This window comes from Miscanthus floridulus, chromosome 18 (assembly GCF_019320115.1).
Source record: "Miscanthus floridulus cultivar M001 chromosome 18, ASM1932011v1, whole genome shotgun sequence".
Classification (NCBI taxonomy): Eukaryota; Viridiplantae; Streptophyta; class Magnoliopsida; order Poales; family Poaceae; genus Miscanthus; species Miscanthus floridulus.
In genome coordinates, this window is record NC_089597.1 from 9,049,999 (window position 1) to 9,063,399 (window position 13,401).

A 13,401-nucleotide genomic window follows, 5' to 3' on the forward strand; every position below is an offset into this window, starting at 1 on the left:
TGAGTAATTGATTAAAGTGAATAGGACATCAAGGTAGGCCCATGCTATACTTGCCTTGGTTCATAAACTCTTGCTGGTCCTGCTGGTCGTCGAAGAATTCTTGGTCTCCAACGTTCTCCTCACCGTCTGAACGCGACCAACACGGCAACATACAACATTCCAAAGGCATTCATGCAAAGCAAATATTCCTATAATTAGAACAGTACACCAACAATATAGAAAACAAGATAAAATATTTATGAAAATAATCTACGTCTCGCTACGATCATGTCAACGCGAAGTTCATGAAAAACGGAGCTAAAATGCAAAAGTTATGATTTAAACGGGATTTCCTATAGCAATATATTTAATTAAATCTAACCATGAAATTTAAAAGTTCCAAACTTGACTAATAGTGGTTCTAACATGTAGATTATGAAATTACGAAGCTAACGCAATTTGAACGGATCAATTTGGAGCTAAAACGACGATTTTATAAGCAAAATAGTTCAAATGGCATTTCTGTAAATACTGAAAACATACTTTGAACTAAAACAGTTAACTTTACACTTTCAAAACGAGAAAGCGTATACGGGGAAATACGCTAAGGACGGCGGGTTTTATTTCGGGAAAAGGGAGGGGCTCTTTAACAAATTTGCCACGACGAAAGGGTATCGGCCATCCAGGGCCTTTGATCACGCGATGGACGGCTAGGATTAAATTAGAGGAGAGAGAACAAGGGGGGGGGGGGGGGGCTAGCGGGAACAGTGTTCTCGGCGGCTAGGCGCCATGGCCGACGTCGAGGACTCACCGACGAGCTCGGTTAGGGCCCCATGGGCCACAGAATGCGTATTCGAAGGCACCGGAAAGTTGCAGAGGAGCAAGGGATCTCGGCTAGGCCAAAAAGGTGGCCGGAGGGGAAGGCCAAGGCGGCGGTCGCCATGGCCGGTGGCCAAGTGCTATCGGCGCTCGCGGCTATGGCGCTAGAAGCCACCAAACTCAAATTAAACAGCATGGGGAGGTAGAGGGGAGCACGACGAGGCTCACAGCGGGGGAAATCGGGGTCAGAGATGGCTCAGGGAAGACGGGTGACGCAGATGGTGGACGGCGGTCTTCGGTGCTTCTCCATGCGCCGGTTGCGGCCTCTGATGCATGAGCGAGGGCGAAAACTGGAGCGGGGAGAGGCAGTAGGGGGGCGGCTCGGGCGTGGGCTCCATTTTGTAGAGGCCAGGGCGTGGGGGGCGCTCCCACGACGCACGAGGAGCGGGCGCAGTTGTGCTGCGGCAGTTCCGTGCGACTTGGGCACGGGACAGAGGTGGGGGAACGCGCTGATGGGTGGGGCCGGTTGTCAGCGGCAGAACACGGGGAAGGGCGCGGCGGTTGCTCGTGGAAGGCTGGGCTGGCACGGCGGCGGTTGCTGGGCTAGCCCAGGAAGGAAGCGGGGTAGGGGGAGGGGAGCGGGCCGCAGAAGGAAAGGCCTACGGGCCGAATCTGAGGAAGAAAAGAGGGGGAAAAGAAAAACCTTTTCTTTTTTTTAATTCAAATTTTCCCAAATTCCTTTTCAAATGATTTTTTATTCCTATTAAGTTTAAATAAAAACCACTCAACAAATTAAAGAGAATGCTCCAGCATGAGTGCATCAACATGTATACATCCTTATGATTGATTTTAATTTCATAAAAAAATATTATTTCCCTAGATTCAATGCTCACATAAATTGCTTAAATAAATCAATTTGGCTATTTTTTTAGAGAATGCAAAATTAGGGTGTTACAATTCTACCCCCCTTAAGATGAATCTCATCCTCGAGATTCGGGTGATTGCTTACTCAAACAGTTGGGGATAAGTCTTTCTCAGATCCTCTTCTCTTTCCCAAGTAGCCTCATCCTCTGTATATCAATTCCACTGCACCTTGCACATCTTTATAGTTCAGCTTCTTGTAACTCTTTTGGCAGTTTCCAAGATCTTTATCGAATACTCTTCATAAGTAAGATCTTCCTTGACAGCAAGTTCTTCCAAAGGAATTTGCTCTTCTGGTACCCTCAAACACTTTTTCAATTAGGAAACATGGAACACGTCGTGCACACCTGACAAACTCTCAGGCAGTTCCAACTGATAAGCTACTTCTCCACGTCTCTTTAGGATCTTAAAAGGTCCTATATACCTTGGTGCTAACTTTCCCTTCATATTGAATCTTTTCATACTTCTCATTGGTGACACCTTCAAGTACACATAATCACCAACTTCGAAAGTCAGCTCTCTTCTGCGAGTATCAGCCTAACTCTTAGATTCAATGCTCACATAAATTGCTTAAATAAATCAATTTGGCTATTTTTTAGAAAATGCAAAATTAGGGTGTTACAGATACTAGAGTAGTAGTCAATAGAGTAGATGTGGTGTCTAGGCTAGAGGCTACCTTCATTTGCCTCATACCCTACGGTCGAGAGGTAGGCGGTAGGTGGTGATAGCCCTGTTCGTTCCTCATAACCCCCCATGTCCGGGTACGGTGTAGAGCCATAGGCCGGCAACGCTTGGTAGACCAAGTGTTATCCGGTGCCCGAAGCAAGTCTCTAGTAGCAAATCTATCTTGACTTAGGATCTCTAGCCCTAGAAAACCTTACTACCCGAGCTATCCTTCTTCTTGTTATCTTAGGTGAGCTAGTTAAGAGACTTCTACACTACCATTCCCTATGGAAATACGATACCCTGAATACTTTCAGGTGAAATGCTACAACGATAATTCTGTGCGCTTGCGGATTCTTTCACTTACGCTAAGAAATACCAACTATTGTCCGGAGCGTCGATTCTATGCGCCGGGGCATCAAAACCTGCGATCACTGGACCAGCACGGGCCGGTTCATGATCATGCGTCGGAATATACTGTGTGGCTGCATTTCCTCCAAAGAGGCATAGCTGTCCCATGTGGTCAGCTATGAAGTCTAAATCCCCAAAGTGCAATGCTTGACTGGGGAGAAGACTACCAGTGGGTGCTGGCCTATCGATGTCGGTGAACTCAAGGCTTCCAAAGCGGATGTAGCCACCTGTGGCCGCGCCAAGAGCAAGACCGACGTGGGTGTAAGGAGCCCTCGCTTCCTCCTTAACAAACGGAGTGCGCGACTGTCCCCTACCTGGCGTGCCGACTGTCGATGTTTTGTAAACCGGCTAGTAATCTTATACATATGTCGTGCTGCTCCAGGAAGACAATGGTAGCATCCAAAAGACATGATGAGTTATACTAGTTCGGGCTAGAGCCCTACGCCCAGTCTCAGAGATGATTGAGTTTGTGTTCCTTGCTTGAATGCTCTAAAGTTCTTACAATGGGGGTGTAAGAATGGTGGTAGAGGTAGGAGATGGAGCTAGAGCCTATGGATGAACTCCCCGAATGAAAGCTTTAGGAGTCCGAAGATGGATTTATCGAGGGTGCCCTGGCCGACTTTATATAGAGTTCGGGGCCAGGGCTCATACAGAGGGGGTCCTAACTAACTTGGCTTGCAAGTAATGCCATCTTGAGTCGCATGTTCGGGTGTGACTGTCGTCATGGTCTTGTGCCCATGTCGCGACATGGTGTGGCATAGCCTACAACGCCGATCATGGTGACGCTGTTGGCATGGCGGTAGTTCGCCAGCCATCCTATGCAACGTGGTCTTTGTCATCGCCTTTTGGTCTTCTGGGGGCGCCGTACAGGAGTTGGCAGCCGCCCCCATGCTGTCGATCGCCTTGCTGCTTATGGAGATTGTGGCCATGATCCCTTGCGTTGGGGTCATGGCCTTCGCTTGCTTGGGCGGCCTTTAAGTCAAGGCCTTTATCGTGGTTCCTATCCCATAGTGGGTGGAATCGTACCTATATTTCGTCGAGCCGTACGTGGACGGTGAGTCGTCATACCGGCTGTTACCGCTTGGGCTGTGTTGTCTTTTCCCTGCGGCGTGGTAGAGATGGCGTCTGATCAGACCGAGGTGACCGCTGTCCCCTCGGTCCTTGTGAGGTTAGTGCGGCATGCCTGCTCGTGTCAAGGTTGGCAGTCTTGGTGGGACTTGGTCCCTTCTTGTCTCTCCTAGAGGTTGTGGCGGAGAGATCACAGAGCTGTTGCCTCGGTGCGTGGCTAAGGCAGGGGGAGAGGTCGTGGCAGGCCTTGGTGTCATCACTCGGCTTGTCTTTCGCAGTATAATTGGGCCTCGGTTGTTTGGGCTTATACTACTGGCGTATTTGGCCTGTCAACTAATCAATGCCTTGAGTTATCCGGGGTATCATGACCCTGACAAAAAGGTTTCAATGCATTATTAGCAATAATAAAATTAAATAATTGGTCACTCGTTATGGAGAGAAAACTTTTAAATTGGTTTATGATACCTTGTTTTGTTTGCGGATACGAATACCGTCTGATATTGTCGAATACAGATCTTGAATCAGATAGAGAAAAACACTTGAAAATGAATTCGAATATATCCATTTAGTATCCATATTAAAAACGGATACGGATATACATATTACAAGTTTTAGCGAAGATAATTGGAATATCTATTTCTATTTTCCATCCCTAATGTCGGAGCTAGCGGCTCCCAACTGATGCAGTGCACAGACTACTCCTAGCTAGCTAGGGTAGGCACCGCTGCAAGGGCTAGCAAGCTAATAGGCCTGTGTTAATTATGATCCATTTTCACGGGTGGAGAGAGAGAGAGTAGTACATCCACCAGTGAATAGCTTGAAGGCAGGCAAGCTCCGCCCCTCCGGCACCAAGAACAGAGCTCCCTTCGTCTATTACTACGCGTCTTGTCGGCCATCTGCTGGCCGATATCATCCAGCCGGCCTCTGGATGGCCAATGGGACCACCGGTAATTTTTTTTAGAATAGTAGTTTCCCCAGCTTTATTATCTTGAGCGGCCTCAGTGCCAGCCCTAAGGGTGGGGCAGGAGGTGCGACGGCCGAGGGCCCTCGCAGGATGGGGGTCCAAGCCCAAGTATATAATATTCCATACCCTTTAGCTATAGTCCATTAGGATTTAGGATTAATGAGCAAAAGTAGTCGTCGACCTCTTTCTTTCTAGGAGGCAAGGAGCCGAGCCGCCAACACCCGCACACGCGAACATAGCGATCGCGAGTCGCGACTTCCGAACTTCTGGCGAGACGGCGAGACGTGAGACTGCGAGAGACGCAGCGCCGATCACCAGTTCACCACACGATCATCAGTTCACCACGCGATCATCAGCGTAGATCACCGAGACACCGACGCCCGAGTTCCAGTCTTCCAGAAGCCAGACGACGGCGGTGACCAGGCAGCTGAGGCAGGGCTCGACGAAGACGACGACATCTGATCTTGGTTATTGCCTTCTGCCCTTTTTGTGATTTGTGAATCTTGGTTCTGAATAAGTTTATGTTCAAATTGTCTACGCCCTAGGTTTTTTTCGTTGTTCAATTTTTGTCTAGTACTTTATACTCGTATAGTCATATTTTTCTTGTAATTTAGGTCAGGTGTTAGAATTTTAGAATGTTACCTAAAAAATATTTGTCGAGTGGGGCCATCGCGACGTGTTCGCTAGAGGGTCCTCAAAATCCTAGGACCGGCACTGAGCGGCCTACATCGTTCCAGTTCCAAGTATAATGCGCAACAAAACGCATAAACTGCTGTAAGGCCAAAAGAGCAACAAAAACCAGATACCAGGCATCCCCTAAGCCCTATTACATGGCAAACTGATCGCATTTCCAGAATCCTCCGAAAGTTGAGCACTTGATTGTACCGACTCGGATATATCCATCCTCCACTTGATCAGCGGCGCCGATTTTGCTTCTGTCTCCACCAACTGAATGACCATCTCCACCTTCTCCTGGACGTCCATCTTGAACATTGGTAACCAACCTCTTAGCATCCGTCCAATCATTACGAAAACTCTCTTCATTCCACTCCATGGCACTCCCTAAAAGCATAACAGATTGCGTAATTTCCATAAAACCCACAGAATAGCAGATGACACAATGTTACAGATCATATATCTCTTATTAGCAATCCATAAGGAAGCTATAGACTCAAAGTCATCTGCCATCCTCCTATCCAACTAGACAGAAAAAGCCGCCCAAACATGCTTAGCAACACAACACTGAAAAAACAGGTGTGAAATCGACTCACCTTCATTACAGAATAGGCAAGAAGGGTCACTAACCTCCCTTCTCCTTGCCAGACTATCCCTAGTTAACAATCTGTTATGCGAAAGAAGCCATAGAAAAAATTGGACCCTTGGCGGGATATTCAACTTCCACATAGCATGAACAAAAATAGGTGTAACTCCTCTATGATTTATAATAGCATATAGAGATTGAACAGAAAATTGACCATTAGAGTTAAAACTCCACATGATACTGTCGTCTTCCTCAGTAAGCACAATGCTATCTCCAATGGCACTTAATTCTTCCCACATAAGCATAAGACGCTCAGAAACATTTCGTCTGAAAGCAGTTGTAATTCCTCACCATTCCAAATATCACGGATCGTCTTCCCCTGCTGTTCATTAATAACATAAAGAGGCCAGAAAAGAATAGCTAGACTAGTATTTCCCAGCCATTGATCCTCCCAGAACTGTATTTTCCTCCCATTACCAACTATCCATCTAATACCCATAAGGGCAACTTGCATAGCCCAGGCCCCGTTCGGCTTGCTGAATCTTCGTTGAAACTGGCTGAAAAACATTGTTCTGGCTGAATTATTGTGAGAGAAAAATACTGTTCCGGCTAAAAAAAACAAGCCGAACAAGCCGAATATGGGGTAAACCTAACGGGGCCACCCTTCCAAAAGGGTGACACCCCCACATCAGGACAACAGAATATATTTGGTTTGTTAGTTTTATACTTAAAGTCAACCAATTTGGTCCAAATGGAATTTGAGTTTAAATGGTATCTAAAGATCCATGAACTTAACAGAGCCATATTTAAACTTCTTAGGTCCAGAATACCTAAACCCCCCATATCTTTCTTTTAAGAAACGAGTTGCCAATTGACAAGATGATATTTATGCTTATCCTTAGTATTATTCCAAAGAAAGTGGCCCATATGAGAATTGATCAAATCAATAGCCCATCTAGGAAATTTGATGATAGAGAGAAGATAGATAGGTATGCTAGCCAGACATGACTTAAGTAGGGTCAATCTACCTGCATAGGACAGAAGTCTCCCCTTCCAGCCTGCAATCCTCTTGATAATATTATCAATAATAGGCTGCAAGTCCTCTCTTCTTAGTTTACTAAAGTGCAAAGGCACTCCCAAGTATTTAATAGGGAAGTTACTTTTCTTGCAACAGAAAATTCTAGCAAACTCATTAGCCCTATCCTCTTCTATCCCAACTACCAAAAGATCAATCTTATCGTAATTGATTTTCATACCAGATAACTGTTCATAACAAACTAATAACCATTTCAAGTTTTTCGCTTTGTCCAAATCATTTTTCAGGAAAAGTAGAGGATCATCTGCATACTGCAGGCTAATAATACCCTCAGGTACAACATGAGGCAAAAGACCAGAAATAAGATTAGCCCTAGCTGCTCTCATGAGCATCCTAGTGAATACATCAGCTACCAGGTTAAAAAGAAGGGGGACAGGGGATCCCCTTGCCTCAGCCCTTTCCCTGGTTTGAAAAAAGTGCTATTTTCATCATTGATCCTAATACAGATAGAACCGCCTTTCACAACCTTATCTATCCAACTTCTCCACTTAGCACCAAAACCCCTTGATTCTAACATATCTCCCAAAAAATTCCAGCTAACCCTGTCATAAGCCTTCTCATAATCTAATTTTAGAATAACACCTGACTCTTTCTTTTTGTGGACGTCATGAATTATTTCATGAACAACCACTACACTTTCGAGAATAAACCTTCCTTTGATAAAAGCAGTCTGATTGTAAGCAATCAGCCTGTTTGCCACACTAACAAGCCTATTATTCAACAACTTTCCAAAAATCTTAAAACTACAATTAATGAGACTAATAGGTCTATATTTCTTAAGGGTTTTAGCATCAGGTTCCTTAGGTAAAAGAGTGATCATGTCAAAGTTCAACCTTTCTAAGTTTAATTGATTTTGCTCAAAGCAATTGACTAAGCATATCAAGTTCTTCTTGATAATTTCCTAGAAAACTTGATAGAATAAGAAAGAAAAACCATCGGGACCTGGAGCGCCTTCAGCATAGGAACCGAAAACTGCTTCTTTCACCTCCTCCTCAGAGAACGAAGCTTCAAGAAACTCATTTTCCTCTGTATTCACCTTTTCTTCCTCCTCCCAGAAAGCACTCCCCAACTTCACACCACTTTCTTCCTCTTCTCCAAACAGATTCTTATATAAAGAGACTGCATGCTTAAACATGGAATCATTATCCTCAATCCACCCCTCCGGGCTCTCAAGACCCGACATCTTTTCTTCCTATTCCTCTTATTTGCCACAACTTGAAAATAAGTTGTATTCCTATCTCCCTCCAATATTTTCCTATCCCTAGATCTCTGTCGTACTTTGATCTCTTCTAACTTCCACAAGGCTTCTAAATCACTAGTAATAGTCTCCATTCTCCTCTTCTCTTGTTTGCTCAAGCTATTATTTTCTTGTTTAATGTCCAAATAATCAAACTCCTTAAGGAGTTGCAGCTTAAGCTTTTTCATCTCTGCATTCCTATTCCAAGACCACCCCTGTCGATGAAATATGGTCGGCAGTCTACCTAGGGGTATGCCCAAGGTAGTAGATTGTCGGCAGACAGATGCGCAAGCCACAAACAAGACGGTGACGCAAGACAGACACAAGATTTTATTCAGGTTCGGCCGCCAAGAAGGCGTAATACCTACGTCCTGCGTCTGATTTTATTGTTGTATGTCAATGAGAGATGTTTTTTAGAGGGGTCCCCTGCCCACCTTATATAGTTCGGAGGGCAGGGTTATAGATCTAGAAACTAATCCTAGCCAGTTACAATTGCCATAGGTGGCCGGATAAGGACTCCTATTCTAACCGATCATGATCTTGCTTGATCTCCAAATCTGCCTTGACTCCTTGCGTGGGACTCCGAACAGGTTGGCCAGGCCGTGCGTCGTCGTCGTCTTCCAGTGGACCGGACCCCCTGATCCGGGCCGGCCCAAGCCTAGCCGTAGGGGTATAGGGGTTAATACCCCCACAGCTAGTCCCCGAGCACCATGTATTATGTTGCGACACGTCGTTGGATCTCCTTCGACTAATGCGATCCGTCTTCATATCATCTTCAACTGATTGAAACATTGACCAATCAAATGCGCCAGCATTCTGATCAGAACTGAGAGCAGTAGACCACAATTATAACCAAAGATTCCGGTTGTTCGAAGAATGCATGGTGCTCTTAAAGAAAAAATAAAAAGATTTCTTTCCTTATCAAGTGTGCCCACTTGTATTTCTGATAAGAAATGTAAGTGACCCTTGGACAATAGGAATCTTGGCAATTAGTCAAAGCATAGGGGTCGATAAAATAAACACATTCACCGCAAGGTGAAGTGTGCCCACTTAGTCCCTAAGCCTGGTAGTAGGTGACGTAGGCACGTGGTGCCAGGGTCTAAAAAGAATTTCCACTGAAGTTAAGAATCCAGTCTTCGTACAATCAACATGAGATGCACCGGCAGGAGCATCGTACCGATGTAGTCCCCGAGCTTGCTGGAAGGAGAAGTATAAGCCTTGTAGCAAGGTCCAAATAAATGCCTCTCGACTTTATGCGAGTACACATCACATGTAGCCGAGGAGAGCAATCGCCGAGCAATCTTCGGAATAGTCCCCAAGCATGGTAGTGGTCGGAGCAGTCCCTGAGCACGATAGTGGTCTGGGTAGTCCCCGAGCATAGTAGTGGTCTAGGCAGTCCCTGAGTATGGTAGTGGTCCGGGCAATCCCTGAGCATCTTAGTGGTCTGGGCAGTCCCCGAGCACATTAGTGGTCCGGATAGTCCCCGAGCACGGTAGTGGTCCAGGCAGTCCCCGAGCACGGTAGTGGTCTAGACTATCCCTGAGCACGAGACATGCTGCGAAGAAACGAATGCTGCTTGTACTATTTGTTGGTGTATTTATTTATCTTCTGACTCTGTCAAGTCCAATCCGACACGTCTGGTCAAAAAAGCAGACGGGTATAGCATGTCATACTGCCTTCTTGTCCTTTCAAACAAACAGTCGCTTGGCACATGTAAGGAGGTGCATCAGTGTGGGCCCTCTCACACTAGCAACAAAGAGGCGCATACACTGATAATGAAGGAGCACATATATTGGCATAGATCTCGAGATTGTGAAAACAACCGTCTACGGCATGTGCGCACGTCCCCCAAGAATCTCAGGCAGACAAAACAGCGGAACTCTTGGTTATTTATAATATAGAACTGGTAAGTTACTTTTTACCGATCCCCATTACCATTCGCCGCCGTAGCCATCTTCTTCCTCTTGCCAACCCTATACCTCCGAGATCATCACCAATCACCCCTCCACCGTATCCACCTCCTTAGCAAGGGCAGATTCATGGTGAAGAGTGACGCCCAGAAGAAAGCCAGAGTCATGGCGAAGGAGTGGTGGAAGTCAAGAAGCAATGAGCAGACCATCAAAGACCTCATCATCATGGGAGTACTCCACAACAAGGCACTTGTAGGATGGTGCGCGCCGGAAGGAGAAGGGTACCTCGATCCACAACCAGGTGAGATTGTAGTTTTTGAAGATTTCTTCAAGCGGGGTTTTGGCGTTCTAGTGCACCCTTTCCTTCAGGGGCTCTATTTGTATTATGAGATTGGGATTTGCAATCTGTATCCCAACTTGATTCTTCTTGTCTCCACCTTCATTCATCTTTGCGAAGCATATGGTGGCTTCCAGCCCCATTTTGACTTCTTTCGTCATCTTTTCTGTCTGCGGAAGAAAGGGAGCGGTGGCTCAAAGATAGCCGGGGGTGTGTACCTCAATCTGCATGACGGGATGAAGGCCTAGTACTTGCACTGCCCTTGGAACACATCGCTGGACGACTGGTACAAGAAGTGGTTCTACATCCGCGAAGAGCCGAACATGATCACACTGTGCGACATGGGGTCCATTCCGGAGAAGAAGAACAGCTGGTTGGAGAAGCCTGAGCACTTGGAACAGATCTTAGAACTTCTTGGGATGATCCCGTAGAAGAAATTGGATGGTCCAAGCGTGGTCAGGAACTTCATCAGCCAAAGGATCTAGCCCTGCTAGAGGAGGGTACATCCTGGCTATGAGTACCAAGGTAGCGTAGACCCAACAAGGACTAGGCAAGAGGCGCTTGACAAGATAGAAGTCAAAGCCAGGATTGGAGAGCTATTCAACTTAGCTGATCCAAATTATGTCAGGTTGAGCGACATCGAGCACGCTTTCAAGCTGGCCCAACCTCCCCTAAAGGTAAATTATGCTACCTTGTACCCATAGTGTTATGTTGTAGCAGAAACTTAGTGTGTTATCGCCTTTATGTTTCCCAGATTAATGGCCGTGATAGAGCAGCAGTGTTCGTGTCTCCATCCCCTGGTGTGGATTGGCCACAAGTTACCGGCCCAACCGCCCAGACCAGCGCCGGGATCGAAGACGTCGACTGGGCCGTACTCAGAGTTGGGGAGGAGGCAACGACCAGAGCTGCTGGTAAGCGGTCGATGGCCAGCAAGCGTCGTCAGGCCATCTTTACATTGTCAGATGATGAAACAGAGGATGCTGACATCTTTCGACTCGTCCCTCGAAAGAGGAGGAGGCAACTGGAGTCGATGGAGCAGGGTGGCTCCTCCGTGCTAGTGGGACTCGCATCGCCGACCACTGTAGTGCAGAGGGCAAGTGGCAAAGGGGTCGAGCATCAAGCCTCGGCGTCGGTACTGGTCGTAGAAAGAGACCTGGTGGCACCCGTAGAGCACGTGGAGCAAGCACGGCCGAAGAGACGCGCCTTCACCACATCATTTCGTGCTTCCAAGCTGTAAGTATTTGTAACCTTGATATGAGCTTACAATTTATATTGAATACTGTTGTCTTCTGAACTTATCTCTAATATATTAGGTCAGCGTCCACCAAAAATCCCAACCAACTAGCCAGGAGCGGCGTGGCTCCGCCAGCAATGGTGGAGAAAACTGCCAGCAGCCGGCTACGGAGGAACCTATAGCAGAAAGTCCACCAGAGCCTTAGCAGACGAGCGGCCAGACGACAGTCCCCGAGCAGTTGGTCGAGGGGAGAGCCGAGCCAAGTATAGGTGCTCCGAGCACTAACCCTGTTGAGGGCGATACTTCGGCGCTAAGGGTATCAGACCAAACCGAGGAGCAGCAGTCGAAGGTGGCACAGAGTAGGTTTGCCGATGCTACGGCCCGTGGGAAAGCCATAGTGATCGCAGAGGCTGCAAACTCCGGACCAGCGCCACTACCTGAACAAGAGGCCAAAGAGGACGAAGTAGAAGAGGTCCTGGGCCATCCCCAGGACAAGCGACAACATGTATATGTGTCGTGCTGGTGGAATGACCAATGGGTTATGCATGAGGAAATCCCAGAGGTTGAAGAGACCATGAAAGTTGAACGAGCAGCAAAACATCTGGTGACGAAAGTCTAGGTATGTTTTGCTTGACCACTTGATCCTGCTATCCAGTCAAACTGTCTGACTTAGCTTTTTTACCTACAGGACTTGATAAAGACCGCAAGGTACCGAAAGAAGTGCTTCAACCAGATTGAGGGGATCACATCAAGCAATAGAGAACTGGTGGCCGAGGTGGAATGCTTGTGCCACCAACTTGAAGCCGCTGACTAGGAGAGGATGGAGCAAGAGGTACAGAACCAAAACCTGGTCGTCCAGCTCAGTAACAAAGAGCAGGAAAAAACAAGTAAGTTGTCACTTTATCACAACAAGTGCATGACACATGTTGTTGCATTGTTGGTAGTAACAGCTGTAGTGCAGGCTTAGAAGCTGAAGTAGTCCATCTCCAAGAGGAGAATAGCCGTGTGGCCGTATAGTGTGATCGCCTGAAGGAGGACAACAAGAAACTAGCGCACGACCAGTCGCAACTCTGGGACCGCACAACCAAGATGAAGGAGGAACTAAAAAGTAAGTGTTCCAGACTACCTTGCTCACTCTATTGCCCGCCTTATCTTGTCGTGGCGTGACATTTTAATGTCTTATGCTGTTTGCAGTTTTAAAAGTCAATGCCAAGAAGCATCTGGAAAACGTGATGAAAGATCATGACGCCTAGAAGGCACGATGCCTAGAGATCACCGAGGATCGAGACACATGGAAGAACCGGTGCCAGGAAGTGGCAACTGTCATTTTGCCTGTCCTCAACCTTATCGACCCAGCGCTTACAGAGGAAGTGCCAAGGACACCGCAGCTCGGACTGGTCGAGAGATGCCGAAAGGCATGGGGATGGTTCCAAGAGTTCGTGAAGGAGGCGGGTGAGTACATAGGCGCACATGTGCTAAGCATGGTGCGTGCCCACTACCC